This window comes from Heterodontus francisci, chromosome 6, assembly GCF_036365525.1.
Source record: "Heterodontus francisci isolate sHetFra1 chromosome 6, sHetFra1.hap1, whole genome shotgun sequence".
Classification (NCBI taxonomy): Eukaryota; Metazoa; Chordata; class Chondrichthyes; order Heterodontiformes; family Heterodontidae; genus Heterodontus; species Heterodontus francisci.
Window position 1 is genome coordinate 38786085 of NC_090376.1, and position 14018 is coordinate 38800102.

Sequence of the window (14018 nt, forward strand, 5' to 3'; positions counted from 1 at the left end):
TTAGCAGTGATCATTGATCCTTTTGTGTTGGTCACCACAAATGGTTGGATGTCATAAGGGGTTGTTTGTTTGCCAATATGACCATCACGTTTCACAAGTACTTTATCTCCTGGCTTTAGTGGTGTAGCTCTAAATTTCATATTTCACTCTGTATGTATATTCATTCGATCCTCTTCTTGATTACGTTCGCATACATGTTGATCATTAGCTCCACGGGGTAGCTCAGGTAGATGTGTGCGTATAGGATGTGCAAACATAAGTGTAGTTGGAGGTTTTCCAATAATTGAGTGAGGAGTCACTCTGTAATGATGAAGAAAGCTATATAGCTCTTGCTTCCATGATTTGTTCTCAACTGTAGCTGTACGTATCACTTCTTTCAAGGTTCGCATAAATCTTTCAACTTCAGCATGAGCTCTTGGCCAACGTGGTGAGATCTTCCTATGAGTGAACCCTACGTAGTTCATGAATTTACTGAACTCATCGCTGCTGAATAGGGGTCCATTGTCACTTCTTACCATTTGAGGGATTCCAAACCAAGTAAAGATCTGGTCAATAAAAGCAAAATACTGCGGATGCTGGAAATCTGAAATAAAAACAAGAAATGCTGGAACCACTCAGCAGGTCTGGCAGCATCTGTGAAAAGAGAAGCAGAGTTAACGTTTCAGGTCAGTGACCCTTCCTCGGAACCATTCTGAAGAAGGGTCACTGACCCGAAATGTTAACTCTGCTTCACTTTCCACAGATGCTGCCAGACCTGCTGAGTGGTTCCAGCATTTCTTGTTTTTATTCCATCTGTAGCTTTTTTTGAATAACTTTTAATAGCAAAAACACCTTCAAACAGCAGTAAATGCAAATTCTTTATGGTCTGGAAACTGTGCCTCAGTCAACACAGACCCCCCAAAACAGGAAAATAGTTGGTGTACTGCATAGACCAAAGTGCAAAATTGGCAGAGCCAAAGTGGTAAAGAAGAGCAATATTAGAGAAAGTGGAGCAGCAAGTCTGCATTGCAGCAAATGAGTAGTACTCCAGCATTGGGAGAAGTGGAACCACACCTATTCATTGGGGAAGAGTACCAGTGTTGGACAAAGTGGAGTGGAACTCGTACTCTTGTAGTTTGAGTGTCAACTTTCTATTCAAGTGAGTGGTTTGCTACATGGATTGTTGAACAAGCTCACTAATGGTCTATGATCGTTTATTACTTTAAACTCATTTCCATAGAAGTAGAAATGAAAGTGTAAAATACCCCATGTGATTGAGAGCGCCCCTCTCTTTCTTTGCGAAAATGTTGCTCTACTGACTGTTGGCAGGAAAAAAGACAGAAGCGCAAGAAGCGAGCCAACTATGTAACAGCCCCGACAACCAATTTTATCTGCAGCGCCAGTGGAAGAATCTGTCACTCTAGAATTGGCCTTTATAGCCACTCCAGGTGCTGCTTCACAAACCAATGCCCACCTCTAGGCACTTACCCATTGCCTCTTGAGACAAGGAGGCCAAAGAAGAAAAAGAAGAAAGAAGAAAACTGACATTAATGATCTGCTTGCTAGTGCAATGATTGATGGGTTACCTGTCTTGTCTTTCTATATGAAAATTGTACCTAAGGCAACTGGGCTTCCATCCACAACTAGCTGGGTAGTTTTTTCAGAGTCGAAATAGGCATTTGTGCAACTTGCTGACAAACGTTGTTTGATCTGGTGTACCGCCTGTTTGTGTGATTTAGTCCATTCCCATTTGGTGGTCTCTTTTGTTAGATCACATAGGGGTCAGATAGCGTAGAGGTCAGAAATGAAGCGACTGCAGTACATGACGAGTCCTAGTGGACTCTGGACCTCTTGTAGGATCCACAGAGTTTGCGATGGCTTCAACTTTTCATGGATCATGTGATACTCCTTCACCACTAAACACATGACCAAAGAATTCAATTCTGCTCTTATTAAACAAGCACTTGTCTTTATTCAAGGTGAGGTTACATTCTCAGACGTTGTAGGCATGCGTGTAGGCATGTCTAGTGTTCTTTTTCAGTGTGACCATGGTTGAGAATGTCATCATTAATGTTCAGAGTGCCTTCAAGTCCTTGAAATGCAGACTGAATCAAGTGTTGGAATACCTCCGCTGCAGATTTGACTCCAAAGCTGAGCCACTTGTATTGGGAAAGTTCAATGTGAGTAGAGAATACAGTAAGATATCTCGATTCTTCTGCAAGCTCGATTTGAGGTCAAGTTTAGCAAAATGTATAGCACCATTCACTTTCTGTACAATGTCATTGATTATCAGTGTCTTTCTCATTGTATGGCTTGGTTTGTGATCGCATATCAATGCAGATTCTAATCTAGTTCTCGCTCTTGGGTTACTTGATGACTTGTGTGGGTGAGATTCAAGGGTTAAGCTCATCCCCAACTTTCTCAATAATGTCAAGGTCAAGTAGGCATTGAAGTTCATTCTCTATCTGTATCCTGACATGAAATGGCATTTGTCACCGTTGATGCGCAACAGGGGGCACATTAGGGTCTACATGCAACTTGCATGTAACACCTTTCAGTTTGCCGATATCAGTGAAGCGATCAGCATACAGTTTGAGAATGTATTTGTTATGCGAAGGAATTGCGTATGTGACTGCAATCATATGCAGGTATGTTGCAGTGTGGAAACTGATTAGCATGTCACATTCTGCAGATATGACAGAGAATAGAGCTTTCATTGCAGTGTCTTTGAATGAGACTGGCGTTGCGAGAATTTTCAGTGGTTTGTCACTGTTGTAAGGGAAAATTTTAGTATTCCCTGGTTTGCAGAGAATGGGGCAATCCTGAGGTTGGTTGAATGTTTTGTCTCCCATGACATTGACAGACACTTCTGTGTCTATGAGAGCATCTGTGTCCGAGTAGCCAATGGTCACTGTTACATGTGGCTGTTATCTGTGTCTGATAAAGAACTTAAAAGTATGTCATCAAAAGGAGGTCATCAATCTCTACGCTGGCTACATTCTCTTGCCTTTCTGCTGTGGTACGCATATGTGAAACCTCTTGTTGGTATGGGCTTTAGCAGTTGATTTTGCTGATGAACGACAAACACGAGTAAAGTGGCTGGGTTTTCCACAGCTTTATACTGTTTACCAGTAGCAGGACACTGTGTCTGGTGTGGGTAAGCACCGCCACAGTGTCATAGAGTCATAGTTATACAGCACAGAAACAGGCCCTTTGGCCCATTGTGTCTATGCAGGCCATCACGCACCTAACTATTCTAATCCCATTTTCCAGCACTTGGCCCGTAGCCTTGAATGCTATGGTGTTTCAAGTGCTCATCTAAATACCTCTTGTGTTGTGAGGGTTCCTGCCTCTACCACCTCTTCAGGCAGTGCTTTCCAGATACCAACCACCCTCGGTGAAAACATTTCTCCTCAAATCCCCTCTAAACCTCCTGCCCCTTACCTTAAATCTATGCCCCCTAGTTACTGACCCCTCTGCGAAGGGAAAATGTTTATCTAACCTATCAATGCCCCTCATAATTTTGTATACCTCAATCATGTCCCCCCTCAGCCTTCTCTGCTCTAAGGAAAACAACCCTGGCCTTTTCAGTCTATCTTCATAGCTGAAGTGCTCCAGCCCAGGCAACATCCTGGTGAATCTCCTCTGCATCCTCTCCAAAGCAATCACATCCTTCCTATAGTGTGGTGCCCAGAACTGTACACAATACACCAGCTGTGGGCTAACTAGCGTTTTATACAGCTCCATCATAACCTCCCTGCTCTTATATTCTATGCCTCGGCTAATAAAGGCAATTATCCCATATGCCTTCCTAACCACCTTATCTACCTGTGCTGCTACCTTCAGTGATCTATGGACAAGGTACACCAAGGTCCCCCTGACCCTCTGTACTTGTTAGGGTCCTACCATCCATTGTATATTCCCTTGCCTTGTTAGTCCTCCCAAAATGCATCACCTCACACTTCTCAGGATTAAATTCCATTTACCACTGCACCTCCCATCTTACCAGCCCATCTATATCGTCCTGTGATCTAAGGCTTAACTCCTCACTATTTATGACACCACCAATTTTCATGTCTTCTGCGAACTTACTTATCATACCTCCTATATTCACATATAAATCATTAATGTACACTACAAAACAGCAAGGGACCCAGCACCGATCCCTGTGGTACACCACTGGTCACAGGCTTCCACTCGCAAAAACTACCCTCGACCATAACCCTCTGCCTCTTGCCAAAAGGCCATTTTTGGATCCAATTTGCCAAATTGCCCTGGATCCCATGGGCTCTTACCTTCTTAACTGATCTCCCATGCGGGACCTTATCAAAAGCCTTACTGAAGTCCATGTAGACTACATCAACTGCTTTACCCTCATCTACACATCTAATCACTGCCTCGAAAAATTCAATCAATTTAGTTAGACACGATCTCCCCCTGACAAAGCCATGCTGACTATCCCTGATTAATCCCTACCTCTCCAAATGGAGATTAATTCTGTCCCTCAGAATCTTTTTCAGTAGTTTCTTTACCACTGATGTTAGACTCATCGGCCTGTAATTACCTGGTTTATCCCTGCTACCCTTCTTGAATAATGGTACCACATTCGCTGTCTTCCAATCCTCTGGTACCTCTCCTGTGGTCAGAGAGAATTTGAAAATTTGTGTCAGAGCCCCTGCTATCTCCTCCCTTGCCTCACATAACAGCCTGGGATACATCTCATCTGGACCTGGGGATTTATCCACTTTTAAGCCCGCTAAAACAGCTAATACTTCCTCCCTTTCAATGCTAATATGTTCAAGTATATCATAATCCCCCTCCCTGATCTCTACACCTACGTCGTCTTTCTCCATAGTGAACACAAATGAAAAGTAATCATTTAAAACCTCACCTATGTCCTCTGGCTCCACACACAGATTGCCACTTTGGTCCCTAATGGGCCCTACTCTTTCCCTAGTTATTCTCTTGCCCTTAATATACTTATAAAGCGCCTTAGGATTTTCCTTTATCTTACCCGCCAGTGTTTTTTCATGTTCCCTCTTCGCTATCCTAATTACTTTTTTAAGTACCCCCCTACACTTTCTATACTCCTCTAGTGTCTCCGCTGTTTTCAGCACTCTGAATCTGCCATAAGCCTCCTTCTTTTCCTGATCCAATCCTCTATATCTCTTGACATCCAGAGTTCCCTGAACTTTTTGGTCCTAACCTTCACCTTAACGGGTACATGCTGGCTCTGAACTCTCACTATTTCCTCTTTGAATGACTCTCACTGGTCTGATGTAGACTTTCCTACAAGTAGCTGCTCCTAGTTCACTTTGGCCAGATCCTGTTTTATCATATTGAAATCGGCCTTCCCCCAATTCAGTACCTTTATTTCTGGTCCATCTGTGTCCTTTTCCATAACTACTTTAAATCTTAGAGTTATGGTCACTATCACTGAAAAGCTCCCTCACTGACACTTCTACCACTTGTCCGGCTTCATTCCCTAGGATTAGGTCCAGTACTGCCCCTTCTCTTGTAGGACTTTCTACGTATTGGCTCAAAAAGCTCTCCTGTATGCATTTTAAGAATTCTACCTCCTTTCAGCCTTTTGCACTAAGACTATCCCAATTGTAATCCCCTATTATTAACCTATTATTTTTACACCTCTGAGATTTGCCTACATATCTGCTCCTCTATCTCTCCCTGACCGTTTGCCAAGTGATTGCCCCCTTTTTGTTTTTAAGTCCTACCCATATGTCCTCATTTGAGGAACCTTCTAAGATATCATACCTCCTTACTGCAGTAATTGACTCCTTGATCAACAGTGCAATGCCACCTCCTCTTTTACCCCCTCCCCTGTCTCGCCTGTAGATTCTATACTCTGGAATATTGAGCTGCCAGTCCTGCCCCTCCCTCAACCATGTCTCTGTGATAGTAATAATGTCATAATATCATGTGTTAATCATGGCCCTTAATTCATCTGTCTTATATTAAAATAGATGCAATCCAGCCTTGCATTTTTCATTTGTGCCTTAACAGGTCTACATTTGCTTTGCCTTCCAGACTGACACAGTGGAAACATTTTTTGGACAAGTCATAACTCTGTTTGTGAGATGGCTGTTATGGCTTTCAGGTGGTTTTCTGGCACATGAGTGATGAATAGTGTTCACAGGAGTTGGCATGAGAGTGTGGTAGTTAATGTTAGCAGCCTCAACTTCAGTAGCTCTGGACTCAGAGCAATAGTGATCTTGCTAACTCCAGCAGCTCGGACAGCTTTCTGTCTTTCTCAAGCAGCTCTGGTAGCTTTCTGTCTTTTTCGAGTGTATCTCGGCATAGTTGACTGGACAGACAGCTTTCGACTCTTTGTGTTTTGATTTCCCATTTGGCATGCTCAACATCACCGAAGTCACATTTGGTTGCTAGCTGCCTCAATTGGGCTCAATATTGGTCAGTTGCCTTGTTTGATTCTTGCTTAGTGCATTGGAAGGCAATGGTTTTGTATATGGTATTTTTCTTGGGCATGAAGTAGGTCGTCAGTGCATTTTTTGCTGAGTTGTAATCATTTTGCTCTGGCATAGGTGTCTCAAAGATATCTTTTAATTCTTCACCTCCAGAGTGTAGAAGTAAAACCTTTTTCCTTGTGTTGTCTGTGATTGCGAAACCTGCCATCCTGCCTTCAAAACGTCGCTGCTGCTTTTGCCAACATGGGGATACAGATGATGGTTTTGAATGCACATCAAAAGATGATAGGTTGGGTATAGACAACGCCATACTAATCAGCAACGCAGTGATAAAGGATCCAGGGTTGCACTCCTTGAGAGGAAACTTCTCTGCAATGATCCAGGAATTTTTTTTTTGTTTGGATGGTTATTTTGGAGAGATCAGTGTGTGTGTCCACACTGTATAAGCTTCCAGTGTGTCACTCTAACACAGCCTCCAACTTAAAATGCTGTCTGTAAAAGTAGACAAAAACCTTCCAAAATTTTCATACCTGAAACAATGTTTCTGTGTTTTTTTCAGCATATTTTCTGCTTACTTCATCACCATTATGATGTTCCTGGGACTGGAGTGAGGTTTAGCCGAATTTGGTATAAGATGTGTGAAACAGAGATTGAGGCAGCAGCAGCAGGCTATTGAACATAAAGGCTTCTTCGCTATTTGCTTTACTTTCATTTTCCCTTTGCTAGCAGGTGTGTTCTACAGCAGCCTCTAGAGTATACAATGCACAAGGCAACTGCAATTTCAAAACACTACAACACTACAGAAGTACAAAGAATAATGATAAAGTTTCAGGGTATAGCTCTGGCATACCACATAGACTAGTCCAATTTAAGTACATGATGACTACACTATCAAGAACAATGGGCCAGAAAGTAAATGTCAAGGAAAATACTGAAGTTTCAATTTTGACATATTGTTTTGACTAGATCAATATCTGACCAAAAGATGATGTTATTCAGAACAGAAACAGATTAGGATGAAACATTTACTTGATAATGAGTAAAACAGGATTGATCTCCATATACACAGAAGTACTGGAACCATACAGAAGAGTTAACAGTGCTGATAGTGGTTCCCTATTTAATACCTCAATGTTCTACCTTTCTGATGTTATACTGTTATGACCAAGGAAGGAGGAGTGAACTGTCTTTCACAACATATATTTAAATGTTTTACCTAGTTACCGATATGGCCAATTATATATTTTATCTATTTTAGTTTCAGAATAAAAATCTGCCAACCAGGTTTCTTTAATAAACAACAAAATTATTAATTTATTAGAAAACAAAACTCAATCAAGACGCAAATCTTATAACAGCAAAATACTGCGGATGCTGGAAATCTGAAATAAAAACAAGAAACGCTGGAAATACTCAGCAGGTCTGAGAAGCATCTGCTTATCTCTCCACAGATGCTGCCAGACCTGCTGAGTATTTCCAACGTTTCTTGATTTTATTTCAAATCTTATAACACACAGGTTGAAACATGAAAGTATAAATTGTTACAACTGAGGTGAGAGGAGTGCACTGTCTTTTCTAGTTCCACTTCTCCACAACATGTCACAATATATATTTAAACGTTTATCCAGTTACCGATGTGGTCAAACATATATTCTCTTTTTTATCCCAGAAGAAACTACACCAACCAGGTTTCTTTAATAAATAACAAAATTAACAGATTATAAAACAAGACTTATCCAGTAACAAAGCAAAACATTAACACACAGATTGAAATATGGAAGTTCCCTTTTAAAATACCCCACACACAAACTCACAGACACACTGAAAGAAAAAGAAATTCTCTCTGCAGAGCTCTGTAACAAATAAAAAATAAAAAAAGAATACTTTGGCCAAATACTTGCCAATTCTTGAAGAAACAGGAGAAAGAGTCAATAACCAGGGGGCATAGAATGAAGCTAAGGGGCAGGAGGTTTAGAGGGGATTTGAGGAAAACAAAATTCACTCAGAGGGTGGTTGGAATCTGGAACACAGTGCCTGAAGAGATGGTAGAGGCAGGAACCATCACAACATCGAAGAAGTATTTAGATGAGCACTTGAAACGTCATAGCATACAAGGCTACGGGCCAAGTGCTGGAAAATGGGATTAGAATAGGTGGGTGCTTGATGGCCGGTACAGACATGATGGGCCGAAGAACCTGTTTCTGTTTTGTATGATTCTATGACTCTATATGGAAGGATGTCACTTGTCCCTTTTGGTCTGGCATCCGGGTATGCGGTAACAGGTCACTGGAATCTTTTCAGAAGCAGTTCTTTTCAGGCGGCATTGAGAATTGACCTGGCAGTTTTTTCCAGCTTTGCAGGAGAAATGTGACATCAAGGGTTTAGGTTATCAAAGAACAAAGAACAGTACAGCAAAGGAACAGGCCATTCGGCCCTCCAAGCCTGCGCCGATCTTGATGCCTGCCTAAACTGAAACCTTCTGCACTTCCGGGGACCGTATCCCTCCATTCCCATCCGATTCATGTATTTCTCAAGATGCCTCTTAAACGTCGCTATTATACCTGCTTCCACCACCTCCCCCGGCAGCAAGCTCCAGGCACTCACCACCCTCTGTGTAAAGAACTTGCCTCGCACATCCCCTCTAAACTTTGCCCCTCTCACCTTAAACCTATGTCCCCTAGCAACTGACTCTTCCACCCTGGGAAAAAGCTTCTGACTATCCACTCTGTCCATGCCGCTCATAACTTTGTAAACCTCCATTATGTCACCCCTCCACCTCCGTCGTTCCAGTGAAAACAATCCGAGTTTATCCAACCACTCCTCATAGCTAATGCCCTCCAGACCAGGCAACATCCTGGTAAACCTCTTCTGTACCCTCTCCGAAGCCTCCACGTCCTTCTGGTAGTGTGGCGACAAGAATTGCACACAATATTCTAAGTGTGGCCTAACTAAAGTTCTGTACAGCTGCAGTTGCCAACTTTTATACTCTATGCCCTGACCGATGAAGGCAAGCATGCCGTATGCCTTCTTGACTACCTTATCCACCTGCGTTGCCACTTTCAGTGACCTGTGGACCTGTACGCCCAGATCTCTCTGCCTGTCAATACTGTATACTTCCCATCTGCATTAGATCTTCCAAAATGCATTACCTCACATTTGTCCGGATTAAACTCCATCTGCCATTTCTCCGCCCAAGTCTCCAACCGATCTATATCCTGCTGTATCCTCTGACAATCCTCATCACTATCCGCAACTCCGCCAACCTTTGTGTCGTCCGCAAACTTACTAATCAGACCAGCTACATTTTCCTCCAAATCATTTATATATACTACAAACAGCAAAGGTCCCAGCACTGATCCCTGCGGAACACCACTAGTCACAGCCCTCCATTCAGAAAAGCACCCTTTCACTGCTACCCTCTGTCTTCTATGACCGAGCCAGTTCTGTATCTATCTTGCCAGCTCACCTCTGATCCCGTGTGACTTCACCTTTTGTACCAGTCTGCCATGAGGGACCTTGTCAAAGGCTTTACTGAAGTCCATATAGATAACATCCACTGCCCTTCCTTCATCAATCATCTTTGTCACTTCCTCAAAAAGCTCAATCAAATTAGTGAGAAACGACTGCCCCTTCACAAAACCATATGGCCTCTCGCTAATAAGTTTTTTTGTTTCCAAATGGGAGCAAGTCCTGTCCCGAAGAATCCTTTCTAATAATTTCTCTACCACTGACGTAAGACTCACCGGCCTGTAATTTCCTGGATTATCCTTGCTACCCTTCTTAAACAAAAGAACAACATTGGCTATTCTCCAGTCCTCTGGGACCTCACCTGTAACCACTGAGGATGCAAAGTTTTGTGTCAAGGCCCCAGCAATTTCTTCCCTGCCTCCCTCAGTATTCTGGGGTAGATCCCATCAGGCCCTGGGGACTTATCTACCTTAATGCTTTGCAAGACACCCAACACCACCTCCTTTTTGATAATGAGATGACTGAGACTATCTACATTCCCTTCCCTAGGCTCATCATCCACCAAGTCCTTCTCTTTGGTGAATACTGATGCAAAGTACTCATTTAGTACCTCGCCCATTTCCTCTGGCTCCACACATAGATTCCCTTCTCTGTCCTTGAGCGGGCCAACCCTTTCCCTAGTTACCCTCTTGCTTTTTATATATTTATAAAAAGCCTTGGGATTATCCTTAATCCTGTTTTCCAATGACTTTTCATGACCCCTTTTAGCCCTCCTGACTCCTTGCTTAAGTTCCTTTCTACTGTCTTTATATTCCAGCCCTTATGAATGCTTCCTTTCTTTTTTTGACTAGGCTCACAATATCCCGCATTATCCAAGGTTCCTGAAACTTGCCAAACTTATCCTTCTTCCTCACAGGAAGATGCTGGTCCTGGATTCTAATCAACTGACATTTGAAAGACTCCCAACATGTCAGATGTTGATTTACCCTCAAACAGCCGCGCCCAATCTAAATTCTTCAGTTCCTGCCTAATATTGTTACAATTAGCCTTCCCCCAATTTAGCACCTTCAGCCGAGGCCTACTCTTATCCTTATCCACAAGTACCTTAAAACTTCTGGAATTATGGTCACTGTTCCCGAAATGCTCCCCTACTGAAACTTCGACCACCTGACTGGGCTCATTCCCCAATACCAGGTCCAGTACAGCCCCATCCCTAAAATAAAAGCAAAATACTGCGGATGCTGGAAATCTGAAACAAAAACAAGAAATGCTGGATTCACTCAGCAGGTCTGGCAGCATCTGTGGAAAGAGAAGCAGAGTTAACGTTTCGGGTCAGTGACCCTTCTTCGGAACAGCCCCATCCCTAGTTGGACTATCTACATATTGTTTCAAGAAGCCCTCCTGGATGCTCCTTACAAATTCTTCCCCATCTAAGCCCCTAGCACTAAGTGAGTCCCAGTCAATATAGGGGAAGTTAAAATCACCCACCACTACAACCCTGTTACCTTTACATCTTTCCACAATCTGTCTACATATCTGCTCCTTTACCTCCCGCTGGCTGTTGGGAGGCCTGGAGAAAACCCCCAACATCGTGACTGCAACCTTCCTATTCCTGAGCTCCACCCATATTGCCTCGCTGCACGACCCCTCCGAGGTGTCCTCCCGCAGTACAGCTGTGATATTCTCCTTAACAAGTAATGCAACTCCCCCACCCCTTTTACATCCCCCTCTATCCCGCCTGAAGCTTCTAAATCCTGGAACATTTAGCTGCCAATCCTGTCCTTCCCTCAACCAAGTCTCTGTAATAGCAACAACATCATAGTTCCAAGTACTAATCCAAGCTCTAAGTTCATCTGCCTTACCGGTTATACTTCTCGCATTGAAACAAATGCACTTCAGACCACCAATCCCGTTCTGCTCCGCAACATCTCCCTGCCTGCTCTTCCTCTTTGTCTTACTGGCCTTATTTACTAGTTCCCCCTCATTTATTTCATTTGCTGTCCTACTGCTCTGGTTCCCACCCCCCTGCCACACTAGTTTAAACCCTCCCGAGTGACGCTAGCAAACCTCGCAGCTAGGATATTTGTGCCCCTCCAGTTTAGATGCAACCCGTCCTTCTTGTACAGGTCCCATCTGTCCCTGAAGAGATCCCAGTGGTCCAGATATCTGAAACCCTCCCTTCTACACCAGCTGTTCAGCCACATGTTTAGCTGCACTATCTTCCTATTTCTAGCCTCACTGGCATGTGGCACAGGGAGTAATCCCGAGATTACAACCCTCAAGGGACTGTCTTTTAACTTTCTACCTAACTCCCTAAACTCCCCCTGCAGGACCTCGTCACTCTTCCCGCCTATGTCATTGGTACCGATGTGTACCACAACGTCTGGCTGTTCACCCTCCCCCTTCAGAATGCCCCCTGTCTGTTCAGAGACATCCTTGACCCTGGCGCCAGGGAGGCAACATACCATCCTAGAGTCTCTTTCACGTCCACAGAAGCGCCTATCTGTGCCCCTGACTACAGAGGCCCCTATAACTATTGCTCTTCTGCACTTTGTCCCTCCCTGCTGAACAGTGCCAGCCATGGTGCCACTGCTCTGGCTGCTGCTGTTTTCCCCTGATGGGGCATCCCCCCCAACAGTATCCAAAACGGTATACTTGTTAGAGAGGGGGATAGCCACAGGGGATTCCTTCACTGACTGCCTGCCCCTTCTAGCAGTCACCCATCTATCTGCCTGCACCTTGGGTGTAACCACTTCTCTAAAACTCCTGTCTGTGACGCTCTCTGCCACCTGCATGCTCCTAAGTGCATCCAGTTGCCACTCCAACCGATCCATGCGGTCTGTGAGGAGTTGCAACTGGATACACTTCCTGCAAATGTAGTCGTCCGGAACGCTGGAAGCGTCATGGACCTCCCACATCTCACAGGTGAAGCACTTCACCCTTCTAACTGACATTTCTAGCACTAATTAATAAATTAATTGAAGATAAATAAATACTTATTAAATCCTTACTAAATTGTTCTAACTATATGGTCCCTAGTGCTAGATTCCTACTATAAACATTAAATGCTAACTAAATACAGTAATCTCCTCCCTCTGTTTTAGTTACTCTACTTATTAATTAGTTAATTAGGGTTTTAATCAATTTTTATCAGTTTTATTTTCAAATTCAGTAAAAAAAAATTCCTACCAGCCAATCAGGTTACAGCTTTCCTGTGACGTCACCTTCAGTTTTTTTTTTACCAGAGGTAAGTTTTTTATACTTACCGGTCCGGAACTTTGCCCTCCGAGTCTTCTCCCAGTCAGCTGTGCTCTTTGGAAGCTCTGGGCTCCCCTCACTCTGAGGACAGGTAGGAAATGAAAGGAGCTCCTCGCTCCCTCCTTACTGAACTTCCTCACTTACCAAACTTCCACTGTAGCACTCTAGTGCAAACAAAGTCAGCACTGTAAGATGGCTCACTTTTATACTGACTGACTCTAGCCCCCTGAAAACTGGTTTCAATCAATTCTCTAATTAACAAGGTGCAGCTGCAAGCAGAGCCTGAGTGAACCCTGTTTAAAGCTGGTCTGAAACTCACCTTCCCCAATCCTAACAGCAACTGTTAAGTTGATCTGCTAAATAAAAGACAGATTAGATTTAAGATAAAATTAACCCTTAATTATCCTCACTTACCAAACTTCCACTGTAGCACTCTGTTGCAACCCAAGTCAGCACTCCAGTGCAAACAAAGTCAGCACTGTAAGATGGCTCACTTTTATACTGACTGACTCTAGCCCCCTGAAAACTGGACATGCAGGGTTTTTTCAGCGACAGGTGGAAAGAGATGAATTGGGTGCTTTTTCCTTGGCAGGCTTCAACTGTCTTCAAAACAGTTCACACCCCAACTGAACTGAAAACAATATCCAAGCCCCAAACAGAAAGTCAACCCCCTGACCTCCACAAACCTTGACATGTGGCTTCTCTATAAACATCTCCCCTTCGTCCAAGGTTCCTGTTTTTTTTTATCTTAAGGCAGGTGATGTCCAGTACAGGTTGTTTTTATCACTCCTTGCTTCTTCCAGTAATTGTTTACACAGTCAAGTGTCCTTTCAATGAACCCAGTGAAAAACACAATCCAGCATTTCTGCA